This window comes from Toxorhynchites rutilus, chromosome 2 (genome assembly GCF_029784135.1).
Source record: "Toxorhynchites rutilus septentrionalis strain SRP chromosome 2, ASM2978413v1, whole genome shotgun sequence".
In the NCBI taxonomy this organism is placed as follows: Eukaryota; Metazoa; Arthropoda; class Insecta; order Diptera; family Culicidae; genus Toxorhynchites; species Toxorhynchites rutilus.
Window position 1 is genome coordinate 65,896,851 of NC_073745.1, and position 24,748 is coordinate 65,921,598.

A 24,748-nucleotide genomic window follows, 5' to 3' on the forward strand; every position below is an offset into this window, starting at 1 on the left:
TTGGAGAAAACACTACGCTATGGACCACATTAATTTGAAAAGGTCGCCGCTGCAAAATGATTAAATGGCAAAATAATTTGATACCGATATTGCCTTTTCGAATTTATGTTGTTTATTATAGGGTTGGGGAAAAATAAATGTCGTATTTCTGATCAAAATTTGACGCTTTATTTAACAAACTTAAAATTAGTGCTCCCGTGGCCGAGTGGTTAGCGTCATAACTAACATGCCGGGGGTTCGGGTTCAATTCCCGTTCTGGTCGGGGGAATTTTTCGTCAAAGAAATTTCCTCCGACTTGCACTGTGATCACGCGTATTCTAGAGCTTGCCACTCAGAATGCATTCAAGGCGTGTTATTTGGCATAGAAATCTCAACTAAGTACTAATAAAAATGACGCAAGTAATACTACGTTGAGACGGCGAAGTTCCTCTAGGAACGTTAGTGCCATTGAAGAAGAAGAAAATTATCCAATTTAAGTCAAATATGCGCTGTACTGTGCGAATCGTTACAGTATCGGGTCCATAACCTACACGAATTTTTTCGGCTACCTTCGTTGCAGTTTTACCTCGCAGGTAGTAAAAACGTAAAATATGGCGAATTTCTTGCTTGGTGGACTCCATCTTTGACGCGCTATAACTTGAGACTAAAAAGGACAATCACAACAGTGTCAAAACGACACTTGTAGCACAGATTGTCGTCTTTAAATAGCCGTATAGTATAGTATAGTATAGTATTTTCAATCACTGGCAAATAACATGTTTCTCCCTTACATGGAATATATATTTGATACAGAAAATATAATAAATGAATAACATCACAAATCGGACGATTCCTTCCTCGAGTTTTGCGCTTACCCCTTTGCTTGATCAGTTCTCGGGATATGCTGAAATTTGTATTTCATTTCAGATTTGGAAGCTGGAATATTGCATTTAGAACCTGATTGATGATTCTGCATGTGAAATCTGATCCTGTAATGTGTGATCTGTAGTTTGCATTTCGAATTTGAGTACTAAATCTCAATTTGAGATTCAGAATCTTAAATCGTTTTATGGAGCCAACATTTGATATTTTAGTCTGAATTTGAAATCCTCAATTATGATAGACAGTCTGGGTCTGAATTTTGAGGAAGGATTTAAATTTTAGGCTGAATTCTGGACCAGCTATCTTACTGACCGTACAGGAACTTAAATGGCCAATTTTGAAATGTGCGAATTTGAATTTGAAATTAATATTCGTCAAGAACCTAAATTAAGTCTTGAAAATTTAAGAAGGAGATCCAGATTACAGAAGTTTGAACCTAAAATTTTATTCTGATCCTTGTAACCGGAAACAGGAATCATAAACCTTGAATGAAGAATCTGCAACTAAAAACTGCAACTTAAATATGAAATAAGAATTTGATTTTTTTTATCCCGTCTTTTTATTTCATTTGTTTATTTTCTTTAGGGTCATTAGCAGAGCCGGACGCTAACCGTATATTGTCCAAGTTTGGCCGGACAGCGGAGACAGATGTGATTTCGATAGTTCCCTTAGCAGTTTTTGAGTTATCGGAACATGTTTTTGGGTCAACAAGTAACAAATACCACTAGTATACCTTTCATATTTCCAATGAAGTGATTATCATACCATTTCGATCAGCCGGCCCAAAGGTATTAACGCGCAAGACCTTACACTCGCAATGTAACGTTCTCGTTTTTTGAAACTCTTAACTTACATCCCAGTGCTGGATGCTTTTTTTTTTGGTTGACACAATTTTAGGAACATAGATTGGGCCAATTTAAACGTGGGACTTAGCGCGTTTAGACAATACCTAATTATTGAATTGTTTATCTCAAGAAAAATATAATTTTATTTTTTTGTTGAAGAATTGTGATTTCGTCTATTTTCATTCTTTGTTAAAAATTTGGTAGGTCTTATAGTTTTCAACTTTTTGTAGAAATTGTTGGGAAAAATTTAGTTTTTTTTTTTCAAAAAGTGTATGCAAAGTTGCTCAAATGGTCATTTTTTACTCACCCAAAATTTCTGCAACCTGAGATGGTGCTGCCAACCTCCTAAGACGAGTTGAAATGAAATTTGTTCGTCAATAATCAATATGTACCATAATAACAACGTTGTGACGAGAGTTTCTAATTTTGCATGCAAACCGCAAAATCTTCCCCTTTGTGAAGGTGAAATCACTCCATATCTTTTTTTTTCGTCGAGATTTGTGAGTAATTGTTTTAGATGTGTCGATGTGAATAAATCAGTCTTTACTTTTAGTGATTCGAATCACTTCACAACACCTCGCATTTAATCTGTCGCTTCAATTTATCTTCCCATCACCGACAGTCATCGTAAAAATAAAAAACTAATCTGTTTTCAACAGACAAAACTTCTGGAATCACAACGAAAAAAATCCGAGCTCTGTACTAAAATTGAAAATAATAAACAAACTTAGCGACATTCGGTTGCTGTGTGAGGGGGTGTCTTAGTGCCAAGTACAATACAAACATAAACAACATCATCATCAGCATTGTGCACGCCTACGTTGACGAGTCTTCTTTTTTTCATTAACCCATTCAAGTGCTCTGTCGACCGCGCGATGACTAATATTCCTCCACTCGCCGGCGTCGCACGAACTGATCAGAGTTGCGGAGACGGGAGAGGCTGTTGTTGTTTATGGCGCACTAATTCAGGAAAGGCAAACCAGAATTGAAACTGATCGCGATCGTCTCAAACGAACTTGATTAGTTGCGTGCGGTTGTGTGTTTTTTATTCTGCTCGTCATTCTGCAAAGCGTTGAGGAGGAGGGGGTGTTCTGTTGGGTAACAGCAGCTAGGGTCTCTTCCGACGTGGAATGTGGCGAGGAGTCGAGCGCGAATGAAAACAGTAAACAGCGGAACACAAAAAGAATCGATCGACCGGAACGGGGTCGAAGCGAACCGCCGGTCGACTGATCGAAACATTCCGCCGCAGCAACGGCATTGATGGAGGCGTTAGAGCACATGATGACGATGATGATGATGAATGATTTGGTCTCCTCCTCGAGGGCACCTAGTTGACGATGACCTGTTTTGTGGTGCACAACACGTAACATCCGCCCCGTGCGGCCGTTATGAAATACACAAACCAAAAAAAACGAAGCTGCTTTCCGCTGTTGCATCAAAATCCAGCGGAACGATGCACGACAAGCACTCCAAAGTGGCCTTGAGTTACTTGATTGAATACCCGTCGAAAGTGGAACTAAACGTAAAATGTGTGTTTGGTGTTTTATGTAAGGCTCTCAATACCGACACTCGCTTCGTTTGCCTGCTCGCATGGTACACCTGTTTACATTTCCTTTGCTTGCCGCCTATGTAAGCAAGGGGGAGTACATTACCAATGCCAGCTTAGGTATTTGTACGTTGGTGAGCCGCGGTCAAGTTCAATAGCGATTGTGTTCTTTGTCGTGATACGGTAACCGATACGTAACCGAATGGGGACGGGTCTTTCTTCCACAGTAACATTTGAGTTGTATCGAAAATATTGGGAATGCAATCACTCATGTTTACAAATATTAAAAACTGGCTGACCCGGCAATCTTCGTCCCGTCCAAAATTGTTTTTTTGTTATCAATACCTTCAAACATTTCCGTTTTCTTACTACGAGCAAGTTCATGGGCCCAATCGCAGAACTGTTCATTGATTGATCTTCTAATCGACCCCGTTGAATTTACCTTTTACTATAAAATTCCTAACTCATTATTATGATATCAGATTATTCTCAGACACAATTCTCGTTCAAGATTTTTCAACCACTTGCAAATAACATGTTTCTCCGTTACATGGAATAAATGTTTTATACAGAAAATATGATAGAATAAAGACAGCCCTAAATCGGACAATTTCTTCCTTGAGATCTGCTCTTATCAACACAATCGGCGATACTTTTTTATTGGTATAGATAGAAGAAGATATAGGAGTGCGTTCCATGACATTAAAATCCATTTCCAGTGTCGCACAAAGATCAATTTCGCTAGCGCAAACATCAAATGGACTAACAGCACTTGTCACTATGTAATTGTAGAACATATGGGAATTTAATTCTCCGAATTTTCCCTTTTTCCTTCAGAGTTTTTCGAAAATTTTCAATTGTCATGTTTGATTGGAATATTTTTGGTTGAAATATTTTTTATGGAACCATTCCAGAGGAGGAAGGGGTGTCATACCATCATAGAAACATTTCTCATACCCAACACACCCTCACATCCTAAATTGTGCTTGATTAGTTCTCGAGTTATGCTCGAGTTTGTGTTTGTGTGCCCCATGTAACTCGTGTTTCATTTGTATGGCAGACCCCCCTTAGAGAGGGGGTGGAGTGTTTAACCACCAGAGAAACATTTATTGTACCCTAAAACCTCCATATACCTAATTTGGTTCCATTTGCTTGATTAATTCTCGTGTAATGCAGAAATTTGTGTTTCATTTGTATAGCAGAATTACTGCCTTGAGACTGGAAATGTTGTCGAATTGTCATCCGTTTGCATAGACCATGTCGGCCAAGATTCTCCATAGGTTCTCTATGGGATTGCAATCGACTGTCAGCAGGTCATTCAAGAAGCGAAATGTCCTTCTCGGCAAACCATGCCTTCGATTGCTTGGAAACGTGGATCTATGCATAATCCTGCTGAAAAAACGACATCCTCGGTAGCGTTATTTTCAATATGGCCAATCAAAACGTCCTCCAGTAATTGAAGATACTTTTCGGATACTTTTTCGGTGAAAACGGAACAAATGAGAAGCTTGCTGTGATAGGAAACGGCTCCCCACACTGTCAAACTTCCGCCCCCAAGGTTTCGCTTCGATCTCACGATATTCCGTCGACTTAAATTGTACCAATAGCAACTGTAACAGTCCGGACCATCCAAATTGAACTTTTTTCGCCGGAAAATACAACATTTCTCCATTCCAGTTTCCATTCCACGTATTGCCGGGCGAAAATGAGATGGTTCTGCTTATGAGTGGCGGTCAGTTTCGGTTTCCCTCGAAGTTTCTTCCACATTATGTTTGGTGACTCATTCAAGATGCGCGCAATATGCCTCTTCGTTACTGGAACAACCGATTCTGCCTTAATGTATGAGCAGGACGTCGTTTCCTGGTTGCTTCGTGTCTTATTCGACCTTTAAGACACAAAGAAACTTTGGTGTGCCCATTTGTTGGTCGTTATATCCAGTATTTTTGGCATTATTTGAAGAAATTCCGTACCACTTTCTCAGAGAGACCAAGTTTTGTTACGATCGAACAATTAGAAAACTTTTGTACACTGAATATCTTTATTATTTTCCACCCCTCTTCCGTCAATAGAATACCTTTCGCCATTCCTTCAAATTCTACGTAAATCACTTATCTGACCAACTTATTACGTTGCACATCTAATATTTATCTTGTAAATTGAACATTCCCAAGTATTTTTTCAAAAAACACAGATAAAAGCTTGGTGATTATGCGAAAACTCGATTTTTATGCCCTATGTCTCGGGAAAAAAACGACGTTTGAATGTTCATATCCACCGATGCCGCCTTGTGTGTGTGTGTGTGATTGTGACGCACGTCCTTTCAATAATGACTTAAATATACTATCGCTAAAGCATATACGTATCCCGATAAAAAGAACATTCCTAGTTGTTTTGTAAGTGTTTCAAGTTTTTTTTCAAGTGCGGCTAAACGAATGTCTATCACTGTATAAACAAGAGTTCATCCTAGCTCAAGCTCAATCATATGAGAAAGGTCCTCATCCTAGTCTCGAGCAATCAGGGCTAAGAGTGAATTTCGAAACCACATTTTCAAAGGCCACAAGACAGTTGAATTAGGTATTCTGATTATCTTTTTTCGAAGCTAGAATTCAAAGCCTTTATAATACGTAGAAGCAGGTACAATTTCAGTCTCCAACCAACGAACAGTCAACAGTATTTCTGAAGACTACGAATCCACTTTAAATTCTCCAAATGATCTATTTTAAAAGAAGGAATGCATCTCCAGTTTCAGCTATTAAACCTCTCAAATATTCAGGATAACCCTATGATAGCATTCTTTGTCAAAATGTGTCAAAGCTCCCCTGGCAATCGACTTTAGACAGCGACTTTGTTATTTTTGAGCCTCGTTAAGCGTGGTTTAACCTCTGCAAGTAGGGAGGCTGGGAACATCTGCCGACGGCTCTGCATGACTTTTCTCGGTTTCGATCTTCTAAAATGGTTTCCCTTAGGGCGATCGTAGTCGTCTGGTTCTTCATCTGATTATAACATTCTCTCCTGATGGTTGAGTTCAAAATTTAAGAGAAACTCCAGAAATTCCATCAAACAGCACAAAGCCAAAATTGGTTTCTAATCAAGGCGACTGTTTCACACAACGTATGTGCTAACCGGCTACAGACAACATACCCCATATTCGCCAACAGAATCGCGATGTGTCCCTGATAAAACCTAAACAAACAAGACACCGTCAATCACTTACAAAAGTCCGATAGTGACAGCGTTAGAAAACTGCTATGTACAGTGTGTCCGCACATCAATTTCTGAGATCTCTGTCTTCGGTCCGAGCAGAAATTTTCATTACCAGGCGAATAGCCGCGCTCTCCCCTCCAACAAGTACCACTCCCAGTTGCCTCTGCTTGATTACTGTTGTTTTTGAAACAAAACACCAAAGCGACACATGCCGCAAACCAAACCAATGTTCTGGAGCCTGCATTATGCCGATCTATTGTGCGCCCTTTCCTGGTGAAGCCAATATGCTACAGTACACAATAAATATGTTTATTTTGAAGCACCACACACCGGTGGTGTCGTCATGTTTTGTGTTTGGGAAACACAGACTAAACGCCAGAGCCACACAGACACACACACACATTGGTATCTCTCTGTCATCATTGATTTATTACATGCAATATATTCTCATCTTCAGGGACACGACGGAGTCGACGACGAGCGAGAAAAAAATACGGAGGTTGGGATGAAAAATACGGCACTGCCGCATACCTGTCGTTCGCAAGTGCTATTTACTATTCCGAATATCTCTAAACAACGGAGGACGGACCCGGTACTGCACATCCTTATCCATTGATCCCTCCTGGGGGTGATATGTATAGCATGCGCTCGGACCATATCCAGCCGCCGTGCCGCCGAGCGCCGAGAGCGTGAAGATTTAGAGGTTGAATGAAAAATTCAGACAGTGCTTGATATGCGGTTTGTGGCCTCTGCACGATGTCCCAGGCTGGGACATTAGACTACACAATAACCATCACCAGATAGCTAGGTGTAATGCAGGGCAGCAGCATTGGTGGGGATGGTAATATATAAACCCATAACAAAGCTATTCTGCTGCAGTTCTGCCTTCCCCCATCCATGTCTGGTGGAAATGAACACATGGCCGCAGTGATACCAGATTTTTCTGTTCGTGCAAATCCGCAGACTTTTTTCGAATCTATCCACCGTTTATGCATAGTGAACGTCTTTAGATAGAAAAAAATGATATTGCGCGTTAATAATCGAACCGACGAAATACTTTTGTGTAGGTTGTTTTCAATGATAGATACTACCCTGATATACGAGGGCAGTCCGAAAAGTACTTGGCCTACAAAAAAAAACAAAAAATTTGGAAAAGTGGCGATTTATTTCTCAACATATTCTCCTTTTAGCTCGATTCACTTGACCCAACGATGCTCCAACATTAAAGAAGTTGAATCTGAAAAATACGTATTCTCGAGGTCTGCAAAGTAGGCCTCCGTGGCGGCGGTGACTTCCTCATTCGACTCGAATTTCTGCCCGATGAGTGTCTTTTTTTAGTTTGGAAACAAAAAAAAAGTCGCGCGGGGCTAAATCTGGAGAATACGGTGGATGAGGCAGCAGTTCATAGTGCAATTCGACCAATTTGGCCGTAGCGACGGCGGAATTTCCATTTTTTTCATTTTTCTAAAATCCACGGACATACCCGCTTCCATACAAGGTCAAAACAAAACTACGAGTCCGATTCGACTGAAATTTGCACAGCACCCGTTTAAGAGAATGTACTACACGATAGCACGGCAGTGGAACTTCATACAAATCACTCGTCGAAAAGTGTCTCCTTTTTCACCGCTTGTTGACGTAGGACTACGTCTAACCGGAAGATATAGGGTGTGAAATGGAAATCTAGGCACTGAACAAGTAGGAAAAAATGCAAGATTTGGAACGCTTATAACTCGAGCATTTCTCATTAGATCGCAAAGGTTTTTGCATCAATTGATAGGAAATATATCTACGCATCTAACATAACGAATAACATTTCATTTTTCTTGAGATAAATAATTGAATAATTGTGAAATATCAAGCATTGTCAAAATGCACTATGTGCCCATTTTTGATTGGTCCATTTTGTGCTCCTCAAATCGTACCGACCAAAACGGGCAACCAGAGCAGCAGCAAAATAGAATGAAACACGATTGGAAAGGAAAAAATGAACGAAACATTGGTCGCAGTCTCACACATGCGTAATTCTCGAGCCAGCCAGTCAGCTCAAAAATCCCCGCTCCGCTGCCGTAACGATCACATTCTTTGTGTGGACACCGACTGGACAACATCGTTGCTGGACGAGCTGGACGGCGAGGGATCGAGTGCCTTTCTCAAGGCAAGAGGGCGGAGGTGGTAGCGCTGGAGTAGAGTAATAGAGTAGAGTAGAGTTTTCAAAGGGCCTTTCTCAAGGCTAGAGACGAATGAACTGCAAAAGTTTAAAGTCTCCATAATACAAGACCTTCCTTCCATCCGTAACGATCATTCTCATTCAAACCGTACACCACATCGGTTCGCATCACAACACATCAACAAACCAACCCAAGCAGTCATGTGTGGACATGGTAAAGGAGGAAAAGTGAAGGGAAAGGCAAAATCCCGCTCGAACCGTGTTGATCTGGAGTTCCCCGCAAGGGTAGCTAGGCCGAGCGCGTTAGTACCAGTGCACCAGTCCACCTAGCCGGCGTTATATAGTTTCGGCCGCCGAAGTGATCGAGTTAGCTGGCAAAGCTGCTCGCGACGATAAGAAAACCCGCATTCTGAACAGAACACATTCGGTTCGGTGGACATCAAAACAACAAGCAGTTGCAGCGAGTGGCGAGTGGCAAACGCAATCGCAAAACGGCAGCAGGTAGCAGAAGAAAAACAAGGCGGCATCGAGGGCGTTCGAAATGGTTTTTTTCAAAACCACGAGTACTAAGTTTTCTAAATTGGAACCATTCCATAAAACAAGGCGCTTTTCAGGGCCATTAAACCTTCCAAAAAAGAGTTTAGGAAATACAGTTCAATGCTTTCTAAAACATTATCCAAAATAATAATAAAACACAAATTGATTTTTTCATAATTTGTTTGCCAGGATCTGATGAGTATGTGAATTTGGCAGTTGTTCTGAGCTTATTGATAGTTGGGGACTTTCCTGATTATTCAATTTTCACCAATTCTTAAATTGTTTCCAGATTGAAAGTACAGTAATTTACAATTAGTTCGACATTTAGCTAATTGGACGGACATGTAATGCGACTTATTTAGTTGGACATTTTTGTAAACATAGAGATCCAAATTATGACCCCACATTGAAAGTCGACACTGTACCACTGTCATCGCAAATGTTCAATTACAGGTTAAAATCGCCTCCAATGCGACACTGAGTGGCGCTTCGGCACGTCGCATTGAATGTAATTTACTGTACAACATGTCACAAAGCTGGATGGGAAGAAATTTTCCAACTGTGAAAGCTGTGGCGAGTGGCAAATGCAATCGCTAAACAGAAAGGTTTAGCCGAACAAGATGGGAATATCGAGTGATAACTCTTTAGATTGAAGATAATTTTGTGATCCTGAAAAGGACCCTTTTTAGCCTGCATGTGAATCCAACGTGCGAACAAATCGTAATGAATGTATTTTTTGCCATCGCTCCCTTTTAACGCTCATTCGTTCGTCTCGTTGGACTCGCCCCTCTGGCTGAGTCTGCCGATTTGTCTCTATCCTGTGAGTGTGTACCGCTAGAGTATAAAACACGCGAACCCCAAAAAAATATCTTATTTTCTTTCAAACCGTAAACCCGTGTGGTTGTACGGCATCGGCATAGTGGACGTAACAAAGGAGGCCAAGTTAAGGGAAAGGTAATGTCTCACTCGAACCGTGCAGGTCTCCAGTTCCCTGTTGGTCGCATTCACTGATTGCTCCGCAAGGGTAACTAGGCCGAACGGATTGGTGCCGGAGCACCAGTATACCTAACAGCGATTATAGAGTTTCGGCCGTCGGAGTGCTCGAGTTGGCTTGTAAAGCTGCTCACGACAATCAGAAAACCCGCATCAAGAACAGAGCAGCTTCGGTTCGGCGCTCATCAAGGCAACAATTAGTTTCAGTGAGTGGCAAAGTGTTTCTCCGACACGTCGCATTAAATGTAATTTACTGAACAACATGTCACAAGCTGGATGGGAAGAAATTTCCCAACTGTGAAAGCTGTGGCGAGTGGCAAACGCAATAGCTAAACAGGAAGGTTTAACCGAACAAGATGGGAATATCGAGTGATAACAAAAACACAGCACCAAAGGTTCTTTTCAGAACCATCAACATGTTCATATAGAGTAAACAGTAAACTAATCCATTTTTCAGGTAGATAGGTAGGTATTCACGTAGGAGTAGAAAATAAAACAATATATTTAAAATATATATTTAACAAAAGCTGTCCCCTTTGTATAGTCCTACGTCACTCCGGTTATGTCCCCGACATTACCCACCCGTCTTTTTACATCGACGAATATATTTTTTTCCACTATGTTTCGTAGGAGAGTGTATGCATACTGACAGATTTCTACTACGAGGTGTTTAATGAAGGATGAAAGGTGGGATTGTTTATGTTTATATATGATTTATCGTACGATTTAATTGAATGCATAGAAGACGTTAACAAAACTGAAGTTCAGCACCTTTTTAAATTTGAACAAATATTGATAAGAGATTCCCAGCAATTCTTGATGTTTATTGCGTGATTTGGTTACTGTATAAGTTGTTTGAAACGAAGGTTTAGTGTAATGATTTTATTTTGAGGATTATATTCACAAACATACAAGTATGAATAATATAAATTGCATGTATATGATGCGCCGCTAGCCCATACATGCAAACGTGGAGACGATATACATACATCCTAGAAAAACTTAAATCGTATAACTATCGTTTATATTACATCATATACCTCATATACATGTATATAGCCTCCAATTTCATATGCATATGCCAATAATACACATCATACAAGTAATGTGTCTTGGATGTATGTATATCGCCTCCAATTTTAAATTTTTGACGTAGGACTACGTCTTACATTAAGGGTGCCAAATCAGAAAACAAGTCACGTTTTTATGAAATAAAGTTAACGTTAATAACTATTTTTTCTACGAACGGATTTAAACGATTTACATACCAATCAAATTGGAAATTTTCTAAGATTTTTTTGTTTGATATGCTATACATTACAAACCCATAGTCTGTATATGATTTAAATTGATGAAAATTGGAAGCATTCCGATTTTCCCATACATTTGTTCTGTCCATTTGTGTGCTTTCCCGAACAGAGCTGTCAATAAGGGGTATCTTATGCAGCCGCTAGAACAGAAACAACGAAGGGGGATAGCGGAAAAAGAAAACTTACGAAGTAAACTCCACCCTTTGCATAATAAGTAAGCTGTCGCTAGCGTATAAGTATTGCATCTTCTCTGAGGAAAATTCTCAGAATCTTTCTGTGCCCGAAACAACAAAGGTCGCTTATTCTGTTCGTTTTGTGTTTAATGTTTCGCTAGCGAATATTTCATTATAGAATTATAGGTCGCTTCTAAACATCGATGTTTGGTTTTTTGTGTGTTGCTTGTTTTCGTTGTGCGAAACATAGAAACTTAGAGAAACTTTGTTGACGGTTTTGACCGAGAGTCGAGAAACGATTTTTCATAAACGGTCATTCTCGCGATGTTTCATTTTTAGCACTGCAACTGTGCGCATCTGTTAGACGCGTGTCTGTTCTTTTCCTTTTGAGTTATATACACTTGAAACTCAGACAGTGCATTCGTCTTTGATGGCGATGCACGAAAGATGCCTCTTGTTAATATTCAGTGCAATGCGTGCATTGATATAAAGAAACAAATTGGGCCCTGAACTCGATGTTTTCAAAAATGTCCAATTAAACGTGTCACATTACAAGTCTGTCCAATAATCTAAACGTCGCATTAAATGTAACTTACTATATATAAACAATATTTATTCCCAGCTGTTTAGAGGCATCTCGCACAAATTGATAATATCATTCAGTTGTCAGTGCAAGTCGGTGCAATTTTTAGAGTGTAAAAAAAGTTCACTGTTTACATAAAAGCAATCTCGAATCGGTCCCACTTTTTTGCTTGAAGTTACTATCCCCTGACGATAGGCAATCTCTCTTGCGATACTGACACCATCGGGCGATGAGGCTAAGTACTGTCACCGCCCTCGTGTATACTGTACACGATTCCTTCTTCATATGCACGTATTCTGCTCATTCGTCGTTGTTAATACCTTGTTGCTGTCGTTAATGATTGTTTCTCTCGTGCTGATGATGTCGGGTAATCAAAAGACGTTCTTCTGTAGGATCATTGTACCACTGCGACCATTAGTTTGATCTATTGTGGTGTTCAAAATACGTTACGAATGGAGATATTGAAACGTGATGTACATCCAGGACGTTTGAAGGCCAGCAAATTGGGTCCGGCAAGTGGAATAATGTGCAGTAGATGTCATTAAAATGGTCACTATGCACAGCTCTGTTCTAGATTCAACCTCAAAAACAAGATTACTTGCAACGCCGCTGGAGATCATTTTATTATACTGAAGGGACAGCTTGACACAATCCACAAGTGCAATTCCAAATGAGGGGCTCAGAATGCAAGGGGTGTAAGTGACTTGATCGATTTCTCTTCATCACCTTTTTATTTAGTTAATATTTAAAAAACATGTATTTTTGATTTTAAAAACATGTATTTTTGATTCGAATGAAAGTTTGTATTCCGTTTGGGTTGGAGGAAATATGAGTTTTCCACAGCAATTGGGATTTTTTTGACTCAAGCGTAACTTTTGAAAATATTTCTCCTACTAAAATCGATACGGATTTTAGTAGGAGAAATCTTTGATAATTTATATCTGAAAAACTTTGAGTCGTACCGAAATAGTGTTTTAGAAAGAGTTATAGCGTGTTGATGTCTAAACATGAAAAAATATACACTGAAAAAAAAAATTAGTACTCTTTTTTTTATTTACAAAAAAAAAATACTTTAATTTTCAATATCCAAAATACATATTTTTTAATTTTTTCATATAAAATAGAAGTCATGCAGAAAATTTAAGAAATGGGTCCAAGATGGTAAAACTATTTTTGACGAACTTTGTGGAACATTGAATTTTTATGAATTTTCGAAACTTCGAATTTTTGTATGTTAACAATCATTTTTAGCCACAAATTATGATTTCTGATGTGATTTAAAACAAAAAAGCTCATTATAATCATCTCCTTCTAAATGTAGCCATTCTCGAGATATTTTAAAAAATATTTTAAATTTTTTTTTAACTTTTCCAAATACATCATTGTGCTAAAAATATATGTTTAGGAGTTACGTTGAAAAACATTTGAAGGCATGTGGGTTAACACAAAACGTAGCGATATTAAAAAATCTTTTTTTATCTTAATACAAACTTTTAACATATTATTCGTGTAACACAATCAAAACACAACAGTAGAATTGAAATCCCAACAACAAATACACCTTGTTGATTCAACCGGACGTTATTGGTACAAATATAATTAACTTGTTTACGTTATGCCTAGATTATACCTGAAGGCTGGTATCTCTAAGCTACCTCTGTATAGATATATAAAGTCAGATATTTTTAAGCTACCTCTGTACAGGTATATAAAGTCAGGTACCTTTAAGGTACCTCTATAATGTATTAGGCTGTCAAAAAATTCCTGCGGTATTTCCGCGAGGTGTCGTTGTAAGCGCGTAGTTCTAGTTGTATTCATTGTATCGAGTCATACTATAGCTTGTTGGAAAGGTAAGGCGCTATAATATAGTCCTTGACGGTATTTTGTTTGGTTAAGTCGTTCGTGAGTTATAGTGTCGCAAATATGGAGCAAAATAAAGAGAAAATCCGACATATTTTACAGTACTATGACAAAGGCAAAAATGCATCTCAAGCTGCCAATAAAATTTGTGCAGTTTATGGACCCGATACAGTTTCCATTTCCCCCGCACAACGATGGTTTCAACGTTTTCGTTCTGGTGTAGAGGTCGTCGAAGATGCGCCACGCTCCGGAAGGCCTGTCATCGAAAATTGCGACAAAATCGCTGAATTAGCCGAGAAAGACCGGCATAGTAGCAGCCGTAGCATCGGCCAAGAGCTCATCAAACCGTTATTAACCATTTGAAGAAGCTTGGAAGCTCGATGTATGGGTGCCACACACGTTGACGCAAAAAACATCTTTGACCGTATCAACGCATGTGAATAGCAACAAAATCGACCCGTTTCTGAAGCGGATGGTGACTGACGATGAAAAGTGGGTCATTTACGACAACGTGAAGCGCAAACGGTCGTGGTCGAAGCCCGCTGAAGCGGCTCAGACGGTGGCCAAGCCCTCATTAACGGCCAGGAAGGTTCTGCGGTGTGTTTGGTGGGATTGTCAAGGAATAATCTATTATGAGCTGCTTCCCTATGGCCAAACGCTCAATTCGGACCTGTACTGCCAACAACTGGACCGCTTGAAGGTAGCACTCATGAAGAAGAGGCCATCTTTGATAAACAGAGGTCGCATTGTCTTCCATCAGGACAACGCCAAGCCACACACTTCTTTGGTGACGCGCCAGAAGCTCCGGGAGCTCGGATGGGAGGTTCTTTTGCATCCGCCGTATAGTCCGGACCTTGCACCAAGTGACTACCACCTGTTTTTGTCCATGGCGAACGAGCTAGGTAGTCAGAAGTTAGCCACAAAAGAGGCCTGTGAAAATTGGCTATCCGAGTTTTTTGCCAATAAGGAAGCGAGCTTCTATAACAGGGATATTATGAAGTTGGCATCTCGTTGGGTACAAGTCATCGAACAAAACGGCGCATATTTGACTTAAAACAGATGATTGTAACTAATTTTATGAACAAATGAAAATTCAAGAAAATACCGCAGGACTTTTTTGACAGCCTAATATATTGAAAAATATTGAAAATGCAGAACAAATTTCAGGTTTCATTTATACTATACTTATGAAGCGTGTCCACGTGGACGTTATCCATAACCCCTACCCCCCTCACCGTGGAAAAGCGTGGACATTCTCGTACCCCCTACCCCCCTAAAGTTGTCCACGTGGGCAGCCCCTAACCGGAAAACCTTCGATTTGTGAAGTGGCCGTAAAAAAAGCGAGAGAATGACACTGAGACAAAAGCTTTACTTCTTCTGACAATATTTTCGACAAATAGCAGGAATTTTATGGGAACAATATCTCCATTCATAATGGGCCTGATTCTCGAATACACTTCACGGTGGAAACGGATTGAAACGTATCCGCGATGACAACGGTACGGTGTCGACATATGAATACGAGATTAGTTTCCCACTAAATTATCTTCAGATGAAATTTTTGTATGAGATTATTATAGCACATGAAGAAAACAAAGTTTTCCACTCACATTGAATGCCAGTTTGATACGAAGAAGTTAATTTTCATTAATGGCGTGCCGTTTATTTCGTTTTCACTGTGAAGTGTATTCGAGAATCAGGTCCAATGTCTTCAAAATGTCTTCACAGTATGTCAAATATCCTCAAAAATGAAGACATGTCTTCAAACCTGGCATCTCTGATACTGACGTATTATTCAACGCCTACTTTCTTCGCTGTTTGGAAAAAGAGAAAGACAGAAATCAAGGTAGAAACAGAAAAGTGAAGAATTCGCTAATGTTAGACGACATGCAGGAACCAACCATCTTCAATCTACTGATGCAGATAGTTTCGTATATCTGGCATCTTTGCACGTCAGACTCTGCAACTGAATACATTATGCACTTGTTCACACGATATGGTCAGAGTAGAGTACGACAAAAGCTCCGGGCAGGTTTTGCCGCATATTCAAAATGCTTCCAAGTTAGATTAAATAATTTTCCTATAGGTGAGACCTCTAATTAAAAATTCAAAACAGCGCAATATTTTAGCAAAATTGTCTTCAATTTTATTTTCAACAGCAACAGTTTTCCATTTTCATGCCTAGCTTTAATGATTTTGTTTTATTTTCTCATTATCCCTGGTCACAACAAAATAAAATTCATATATGTATCCACCGAAAATCCCATCTTTCTCACTTACACTTCTCAGCTGTTGACTGTCGGTTCCGTTTTGTTGGTGCTCCCGGGTTTTTGATCTGTCCACGCTCTCTGCTTCTCTCTTTCTCGCTTGCCACTGCACTTCCCAGCAGTAATAAGCTTCCGCACCCTGCCTCTGCCGTTTCTCGTTTCCGAAACACTTCACACCAAACAATAACCAAATAAAGCCATCCAATAAGATGCACTTTTTTGTTGCGGGGTGTCGCTGCTGTTGCTCTTCCTTCTACTACTGCTACTACTACCCGCCTCGCGACTCACTTCACTTCACTGCACACCCCTTTCGAACACTTCCACACACTGTTGTCACAACGAATTGAGGGAAATGAGCGAAAAAAAAAATGTTTCCACAAATGTATCCGGCTGGATCGAATTTTCACCTTTTCGCTCCACAACGTGCACCGTCGTGTGTGCTGCTGCGGTCACGCAAATTCACGACGGAGGATTGCACACGTCCCACCACAGCACAAAAGCGCAATTTTCTATCACTCGGACGACGAAAAATGAAGCGAATTTTTTATTTTTGCTCAGCTGAAATCCAAGGTACGAAAAAGAACAAAATTCCTCCGCTGCGACAAGTATATCTTTCGCAATAGTGTCGAGAGAGACAGACACAGACACACGGAGGGAGAAGAGAAGCCTATCGCAAATATCACGAAGGTCGTTTGCTTTTGCACGGACGATGATAATAACAACAACCAACAGTGGTGGCTGGTATCCACTATTTATGCAGTACTGCGTTGTGTGGTTGAGAAGTTTGGATACAAAAATATATGTGTTTACACACGGTTGTGATTATTTTCCTTTTTCACTACAATATTTTTGCGACCAGATCCACGAACGAACGAGAGTAAACTGAAAAGCGAAAAAGGTTACTGGCGTTAAGCAAGTGGAATAACGAGAGAGAATCATAGAGAGAGAGCGAGGTGATGTGTGGGAGTGTAACGGAATTACGTTTTGTTTGTGAATTTTGCCGTGCTATCGCTTGCGTAGCAGAAGGAGAAAAAGAGAGAAACAAAGCTGTTGTCATTGGTTTATTTTTGTGCAAGTATCGTCGTTTAACGGAAAGAATGTCACCATATAAATTTAACACTCTTATTGTGAATCATACAAATTTGGGGTCCGCGATGACGATACAGTTGAATTTCACTCGTTGGGCTATCTTTAGTTGGGCTTCGATTTAGTTGGGCTCCCGTTCGTTGGGCTATAGCCCAACTAAATCGAAGACAAACGTCAATTCTGACAACGTAAAATTTTTTTCGAGGGGTCGTGGATGGTGTTTTTAGGTTTAAAATAAATTTTAAATGAATCATTGAAATAAATAAAATCGAATATTATTCAACAAAAACAATATTTATTTTAAAAGTTTCAAACAAAATTAAACAAACCACGTAAATTCATTTTCAACAAAGTTCTTCAACATGCTCGTTTTAGCCATTCAACTTCAGTGATTTTCGAACGTAGCGCGTTCAAACGGCATACTTCTGCAACATCATGCTTCATATAGCGAACTAGGCAATCAATTGACTTGATTGCATCGCCAAAATCAGGATCTCCGGTACTAGTAATGGAAGTATCAAACGAATTACTTCCATCTTCTGTGTCTACCAACCATTCTTCTTGCATTTCAGGTTGATTCCTTGAGAACTGATGACAAAATCTCGTCATCAGAGAACACTTCACTGGTTACCCAATCTGGATTATGATCAGCATCATACACCTGATCTTTGATCCACAGATCAATATTTTGCTCAGATGTTTTTGTTCCTGCCAAACTGTCAATCCTGGACACAAGCGCTTTTAAGTCATCATCAGCCGCTTTCGAGTCTACATTAACAGCATCCTCCGGCAAACCATCGATCAATTTCTTCCACGAATTACGTATAGTTTTGTCAGATATCTCCTCCCAAGAGGTTGCCAACCACGAAATACACTGTTGAAGATTAATCTTCTTCAATCGTTCTTCGAAACTAAAGAGGAAAGTACATAAATAAAACCTCAATTAGAATTTGAATTTAAATTTTGAAAAAGCACAGACGAAAAACTATCGTGCGCATAGTTATGTGTTTATATTTGGAATTAATTACAAAAATTTAATGTTTAATATTTGGAAATTTACCTTAAGTGTTCGTTTTCCAGAATTAATGCGAGCATCAGTTTTCTTTTATACTTTCGCTTGATTGCATTGATGACCGCTTGGTCCATCGGCTGGCATTCAGCAGTTACATTTGGTGGGAGGTAGATCACTTGAATCAGTCCATCGTCACTCTGTAGAGATTCGTCAACGTCATAATGACTGGTGCAATTATCAAGAACCAGCAATGCCTTTGGCTCCAATCCTCTCTCGGCCGAAAATTTTCGAACAGCGGGGACAAACTCTTCGTGGAACCATTGACGGAACAACAGTCTGGTCATCCAAGCCTTTTTGGAATGATTATATGAAACGGGAAGTTCTTCGATGTTGATTCCTCGTGGTTTTGCAGCAGTGCAAATGAAATACAACGGAAGCTTTAGGGAACCATCTTTGTTGGAGCAAGGCATAAACGTATACCTTGTCTTGTTTTGCTTCCGTCCGCTTGCCACGGTCTCATCACAGGTAACGACAGAGCGTGTGGCTAGGAGCTTGATGAACAAGGCAGATTCATCTGCATTAAAGACTTGGGATAGTGATAGCTGCATTTCCTGAATCTTCTTCTGTAGAACCTTCTTGAAATTTAGGTACGCTTCAACGTTTACCGATGCCTTTTCTCCTGTTACGGCTTTCACGCGCAATCCAAACCGCTGCTTAAAACGATGCATCCAGCCATCCGAAGCAGAAAAACCGTGCACCGCATAGAGCCCCCGGTCCTGGAACATCTTAAACAGCAGCTCCGCCTTTGCTTTAAGAATATCCACTGTCAACAAAATGTTGGACTGCCGCAGCTGTAAAATCCAGATGTAAAGAGCTTCTTGCAGCAAAGGGAACGTCTGCTCTTTCAATGTTTTTCGATTATTTACACCATATTCCTTGAACTTATCCACCGCCTCACGAATTGCTTCTTTCTTTTGGATTATTCTCGTGACCGTAGAAGATCCTACGCTGTACTTCTTCCCAAGAAAGTCATGCGTACCACCTCCTGCTTCAAAATCTTCAATTATGCGAACCTTCTCCACCAGCGTCAGAAAATTGCTCCTCCGTTTCCGGTTAACGTTCGTACTGGATCCTTGCAAACCATCCATTTTGAGCCTGGCGATCGAAATGAACGTATATTAAATCTACGCTAATTTTAATATCAAACTTCATTAAGAACTTACCAATTAATCCAACCTAGAACGAAACTCAACCACGAATGAAATAAACGTCAGTGGTGTGAAAACTTTTCTGCGTTTCCCATAACAACAAACAATCGGTGTGACCCTCGATCGATTTTCGACTTTGACAGTTCAGCCCAACGAGTGAAAGTCTTTCACAAATTGGGCTAAGAGCTTAGTGCAACGAGTGAAATTCGACTGTACAACTTCTACAGTAAGTTACTTCTAATTCGATATTTTGTTAATTTACAGACCTGTACACACGAATAATTGCACATATTCGCCACTAAAAAAGCTTGACCATTCGTAGTTGCTCTCCGTGATTGACCTGAATCAACCAAATTGCACAAAGAACACACAGAATGACGCTTGGGACTAGCAAATCATTCTCGTTGTGCAATTTTCGGTGATTCGCGCTTTAATTGGTCAGTAACGACGCCGGTCACGTCCTTATAGTCACCAAGGGAAGGGAAGGAATGTTAGTATGATATTCGCCGCCCGAAGGCCAGAAGGGTCGCCTCTATAGCGTGGTTCCCTAGCGATTATCATGGGAGGGATAATTGTTAGTGGGCAGAGGTAAGAATCAGGATTCACTGAGGTTAGTGATGTGATTATATAAATGCGAGCTATTGACCACTCGTAGAAACGAAAATACGAAAATCTTATGTGTCACAACACGCGGCAGAGATTATCTTTAGGTATCTTGAAGAGGAAAACCTGCTAAATTTGTTGGTCTGGCTATATATTCGATTATTTATCGCACGTCGGTGGTCAGTTAATTTCTTAATTTCTCTCCGCATTTACGTCTACACACAAACACTATTAAATCTATCAATAGCATAATGTTTTCACTATATCTTCAATTAATTAATGTTTATCAAAGATGGCCTCTTCTTCATGAGTGCTACCTTCAAGCGGTCCAGTTGTTGGCAGTACAGGTCCGAATTGAGCGTTTGGCCATAGGGAAGCAGCTCATAATAGATTATTCCATGACAATCCCACCAAACACACAGCAGAACCTTCCTGGCCGTTAATGAGGGCTTGGCCACCGTCTGAGCCGCTTCAGCGGGCTTCGACCACGACCGTTTGCGCTTCACGTTGTCGTAAGTGACCCACTTTTCATCGCCAGTCACCATCCGCTTCAGAAACGGGTCGATTTTGTTGCGATTCAGCAGCGATTCACATGCGTCGATACGGTCAAAGATGTTTTTTTGCGTCAACGTGTGTGGCACCCATACATCGAGCTTCTTTGTGAATCCAAGCTTCTTCAAATGGTTAATAACGGTTTGATGACTTATCCCCAGCTCTTGGCCGATGCTACGGCTACTACTATGGCGGTCTTTCTCGGCTAATTCAGCGATTTTGTCGCAATTTTCGACGACAGGCCTTCCGGAGCGTGGCGCATCTTCGACGACCTCTACACCAGAACGGAAACGTTGAAACCATCGTTGTGCGGGGGAAATGGAAACTGTATCGGGTCCATAAACTGCACAAATTTTATTGGCAGCTTGAGATGCATTTTTGCCTTTGTCATAGTAGTACTGTAAAATATGTCGGATTTTCTCTTTATTTCGTTCCATATTTGCGACACTATAACTCATGAACGACTTAACCAAACAAAACACTGTCCAGGACTATATTATAGCGCGCAAAAATACCTTTCCAACAAGCTATAGTATGACTCGATACAATGAATACAACTAGAACTACGCGCTTACAACGACACCTCGCGGAAATACCGCAAGCCTTTTTGACAGCCTAATATTATACCAACTTTCATTTGTTCCAGCTTTTAAAAAACAATTTCACTTTTTCCATGAAGTATTAAAACAAAACTCAGATTATTCATCACGTATTATGCAGCAGTTGGTTTCATACAAATACAGGGTTTTCCAACTTTAAATTCCGAAAGTAAATTGAAATAAAACACACTTAGAATTCGAATTTCGATGAAACTTTTATTTCAAATTAAAGTTTGGTATATGCCATTATGTGTGAAATACAACATCATTCAAATGTCCACCTAGGGCTTCCTCGCACACCTTGATCCGGAACAGGTAATTTTCGATGACTTTTCGGCACATACGGGGTGGTATCTCGGTCATAACTTCACGAATGTTGTCTTTCAAATGTTCAAGAGTTTGCGGAGAGTTGGCATAGACACGGTCTTTCGCATAACCCCACAAAAAAAAGTCTAGCGAGTTCAAATCGCATGATCTGGACGGCCAATTGGCATCACCAAAACGCGAAATTATGCGTCCTTCAAATTTCGTTCGCAATATGGCCATGTTCGGTCGTGTTGTGTGGCACGTGGCGCCGTCCTGCTGAAACCACATGTCATCCGTATCCACATCTTCAATTTGTGGCAAAAAAATCGGTTAACATGCGGCCATAGCGCTCACCATTCACAGTTACCGTCTCGTCGTCCTCATTTTCAAAGAAATACGGCCCGATGACTCCACCAGACCATAATGCGCACCAAACAGTGACTTTTGGCGGATGCAATGGCCTCTCAACAATCACGTGTGGATTTTCTGAGCCCCATATATGGAAATTTTGGGTGTTCACATAGCCACCGAGCTCGAAATGTGCCTCATCGCTGAAGAAAATTTGATGCGAAAATTCAGCATTTTGCTGCTGTTGTTCGTTCACCCAATCGACGTATGCCCGACGAATTCCATGGTCACCACGCTCTAATTTTTGTACCAGTTGGACTTTATATGAAAGTCCAAATGCAAAATTCGCCACAATGATGTGTTTGACAAGCCCAATTGCTGAGCACGCCGTGGAATCGAAACATTCGGGTCATCCTCCACACTGGCAACAACAGCAGCAATATTTTCGGCCGAACGCACATTACGATGATGCACAGGTTTCACAATATCCGCTACGGATCCAGTTTGTTCGAATTTACGCACTACATTAGCGATTGTGTGCTCTGTAGGCCGTCCATGACGCCCAAAATCCGTCCGTAATGCTCGAAAAACATTTGCCGGTTTTTCATCATTTTTATAGTATAATTTAACAAAATTAACACGTTGTGCGATGCTAAAACGATCCATATTGTAAAATGGCAGACATTCAACTAACGATATGACGCTTTGGTTGACAGCTATGTCAAACGGTTGTCAGCGCAGGGCTGTATACTTTCGGAAGCCCGAAATGGAAAACCCTGTACATATACACAAGATGAACACGTGACGAAAAGAGAACCGCACCGTAGCCAAACGAGTAGAGACCGTGATCACACTAACACACGCGAAGAACCGAAAAACCTCAGCTGAATAAATCATTTTTCATTCTTAATTCCCGTAAAATAATCCGGAAAGTATTTCCAAAATACACTGGATTCGAATGTATCGACGTAGGAAACACATTTTTACACGCGATTAACTTATGTTTGGATCGAAATTCCCGATAAACACCGACACTCGAAGGGTAAACAATAAGCACAAACGCGTACGTCTAGAGTGCATCACAGCTCAGCCTAAAATCCCACATTTTCGCCTCTAAAAAGCATGATAAACTACAACGTATGGCGTGCTTATCAATAACTGGAACAATGCCCAGCGCACGCTCCAAAGCCCTAGATGCTCTTTTATACCTTCTACCCTTGCACCAGTACGTGCAACTTGAAGCGGAAACACGTGCTCTTAGGTTTAAACGTATAAATCATATTCAAGAAGGAAATCTCATGGGATATTTAAAAATCCTGAAAGGTTTTCAATTGAACGCCATAGTAAGCATGAATGATGATTGGATGGAAATTAAGGCTAACCTAAATGTTCCCAATAACGTGATTGAACTCAATCGCAGCATATGGGAAGAAGGTGGTCCTAAAATTCGACCAGGATAACTCGTTATTTAAACCAATGGTAAATCTTAAGGTGCTGGGATTACTGGACCAGGAATCGACATGTAAATTCCAATGGGGCAATGATCTACAGTTTTTCAAGCAGAAATACATGCTATTGCAACATGTACAAACATTTGTTTGGCTATAAAATACAAGTATACCAATATCTGTACTTCTCAGATAGCCAAGCAGCTCTTAATGCATTGGAAGCATACACATGTCAGTCGATGCTAGTTTGAGAATGTATTCTATCCTTAAAATAACCTGTTGCTACTAACGATGTTAATCTATACATGGTGCCTGGACACTTCAGAGCTTTAAGCAAGATTCGGCTCTTCAACTAATTTCGTCGGGCTGAGCCATTTCGTGGATTGTCTATGTTGCGATATGTGGGTTATGAATGAGCAACTCGCGATTAGTGGTAAAAATACATATATTTATTAGACGATAACTACGAACAATAAAACTAATGTGCGCGAGCTGCTGATCGCAAATTTTAACTTGTGTTCCAATGATGGCTGTCGTTGTCGACGACAATGTAAACTGAGAGCCGCGGCGGCATCTGTCAAGCTGACGGCTGTCAGCTGGAGAGCCCCGCTGGCAAATTTGGTAACGCCAATTGACGGTTGGTGGGATGTCCTCCCAACACCTCCCCTTTCAATAAAGTTGATACGGATTGTACCTCGCAGGCTGCCTTCGAAATCTTGAAGACTGACGAGTAAGAATCGGTTGTTGCTGTTGCGTGCTAAGGGAGGCTCGTTGATGTCGACGACTAATCTGTGGCTGCAGATCTTCTTGTAGTTCGGCTGGCAAGTCGAGTTCCTCAGCTTCCGGCTCAGGAGTAGGACGTAAACCCCAACTGTCCAGGAGAATAGACAACGGTACTTGGGCAGTTTCCGGTGTCGTCTCAGCTTCTGCGTTTATTTCAGATTCGTGACGAGTCCGCAGTTGGTTGCAGTGGGATCGAATGAGATTTTGCTTCACAGGCAGCCAGATGTTATACATAACCCGACCGATGCGCTCGATCACCATGCCAGGCTGCCAGGTCCACTTGTTGGCTGAGTAGACCTTAGCCCAGACGAGATCTTGTGAATCGTAACTTCGAGCTTTCGCGCCGTGCTTCCGGTTGAATTGCTTTTCCTGTTTAGTACTAGGTAACTTGTATAGCGGCTTAGGCGGGCGAAGTAATTCCAGAGACGTACGGATCGGGCGTCCATACATCAGG

At 40.6% G+C, this 24,748-nt stretch overlaps 1 protein-coding gene across 3 annotated transcripts in view; it reads right to left on the bottom strand.

Annotated features, from left to right (window-relative positions):
* LOC129765349 (OTU domain-containing protein 7B-like) overlaps positions 1 to 17,228 on the bottom strand; it is a 70,753-nt gene extending 53,525 nt beyond the window's left edge. For all 3 annotated transcript variants that reach the window (XM_055765555.1, XM_055765556.1, XM_055765554.1), the window contains exon 1: positions 16,363 to 17,228. The gene's annotated coding sequence lies outside the window, so the exon portion shown is untranslated. The remainder of the gene's footprint in view (positions 1 to 16,362) is intronic.
* Positions 17,229 to 24,748: the final 7,520 nt, after the last annotated feature.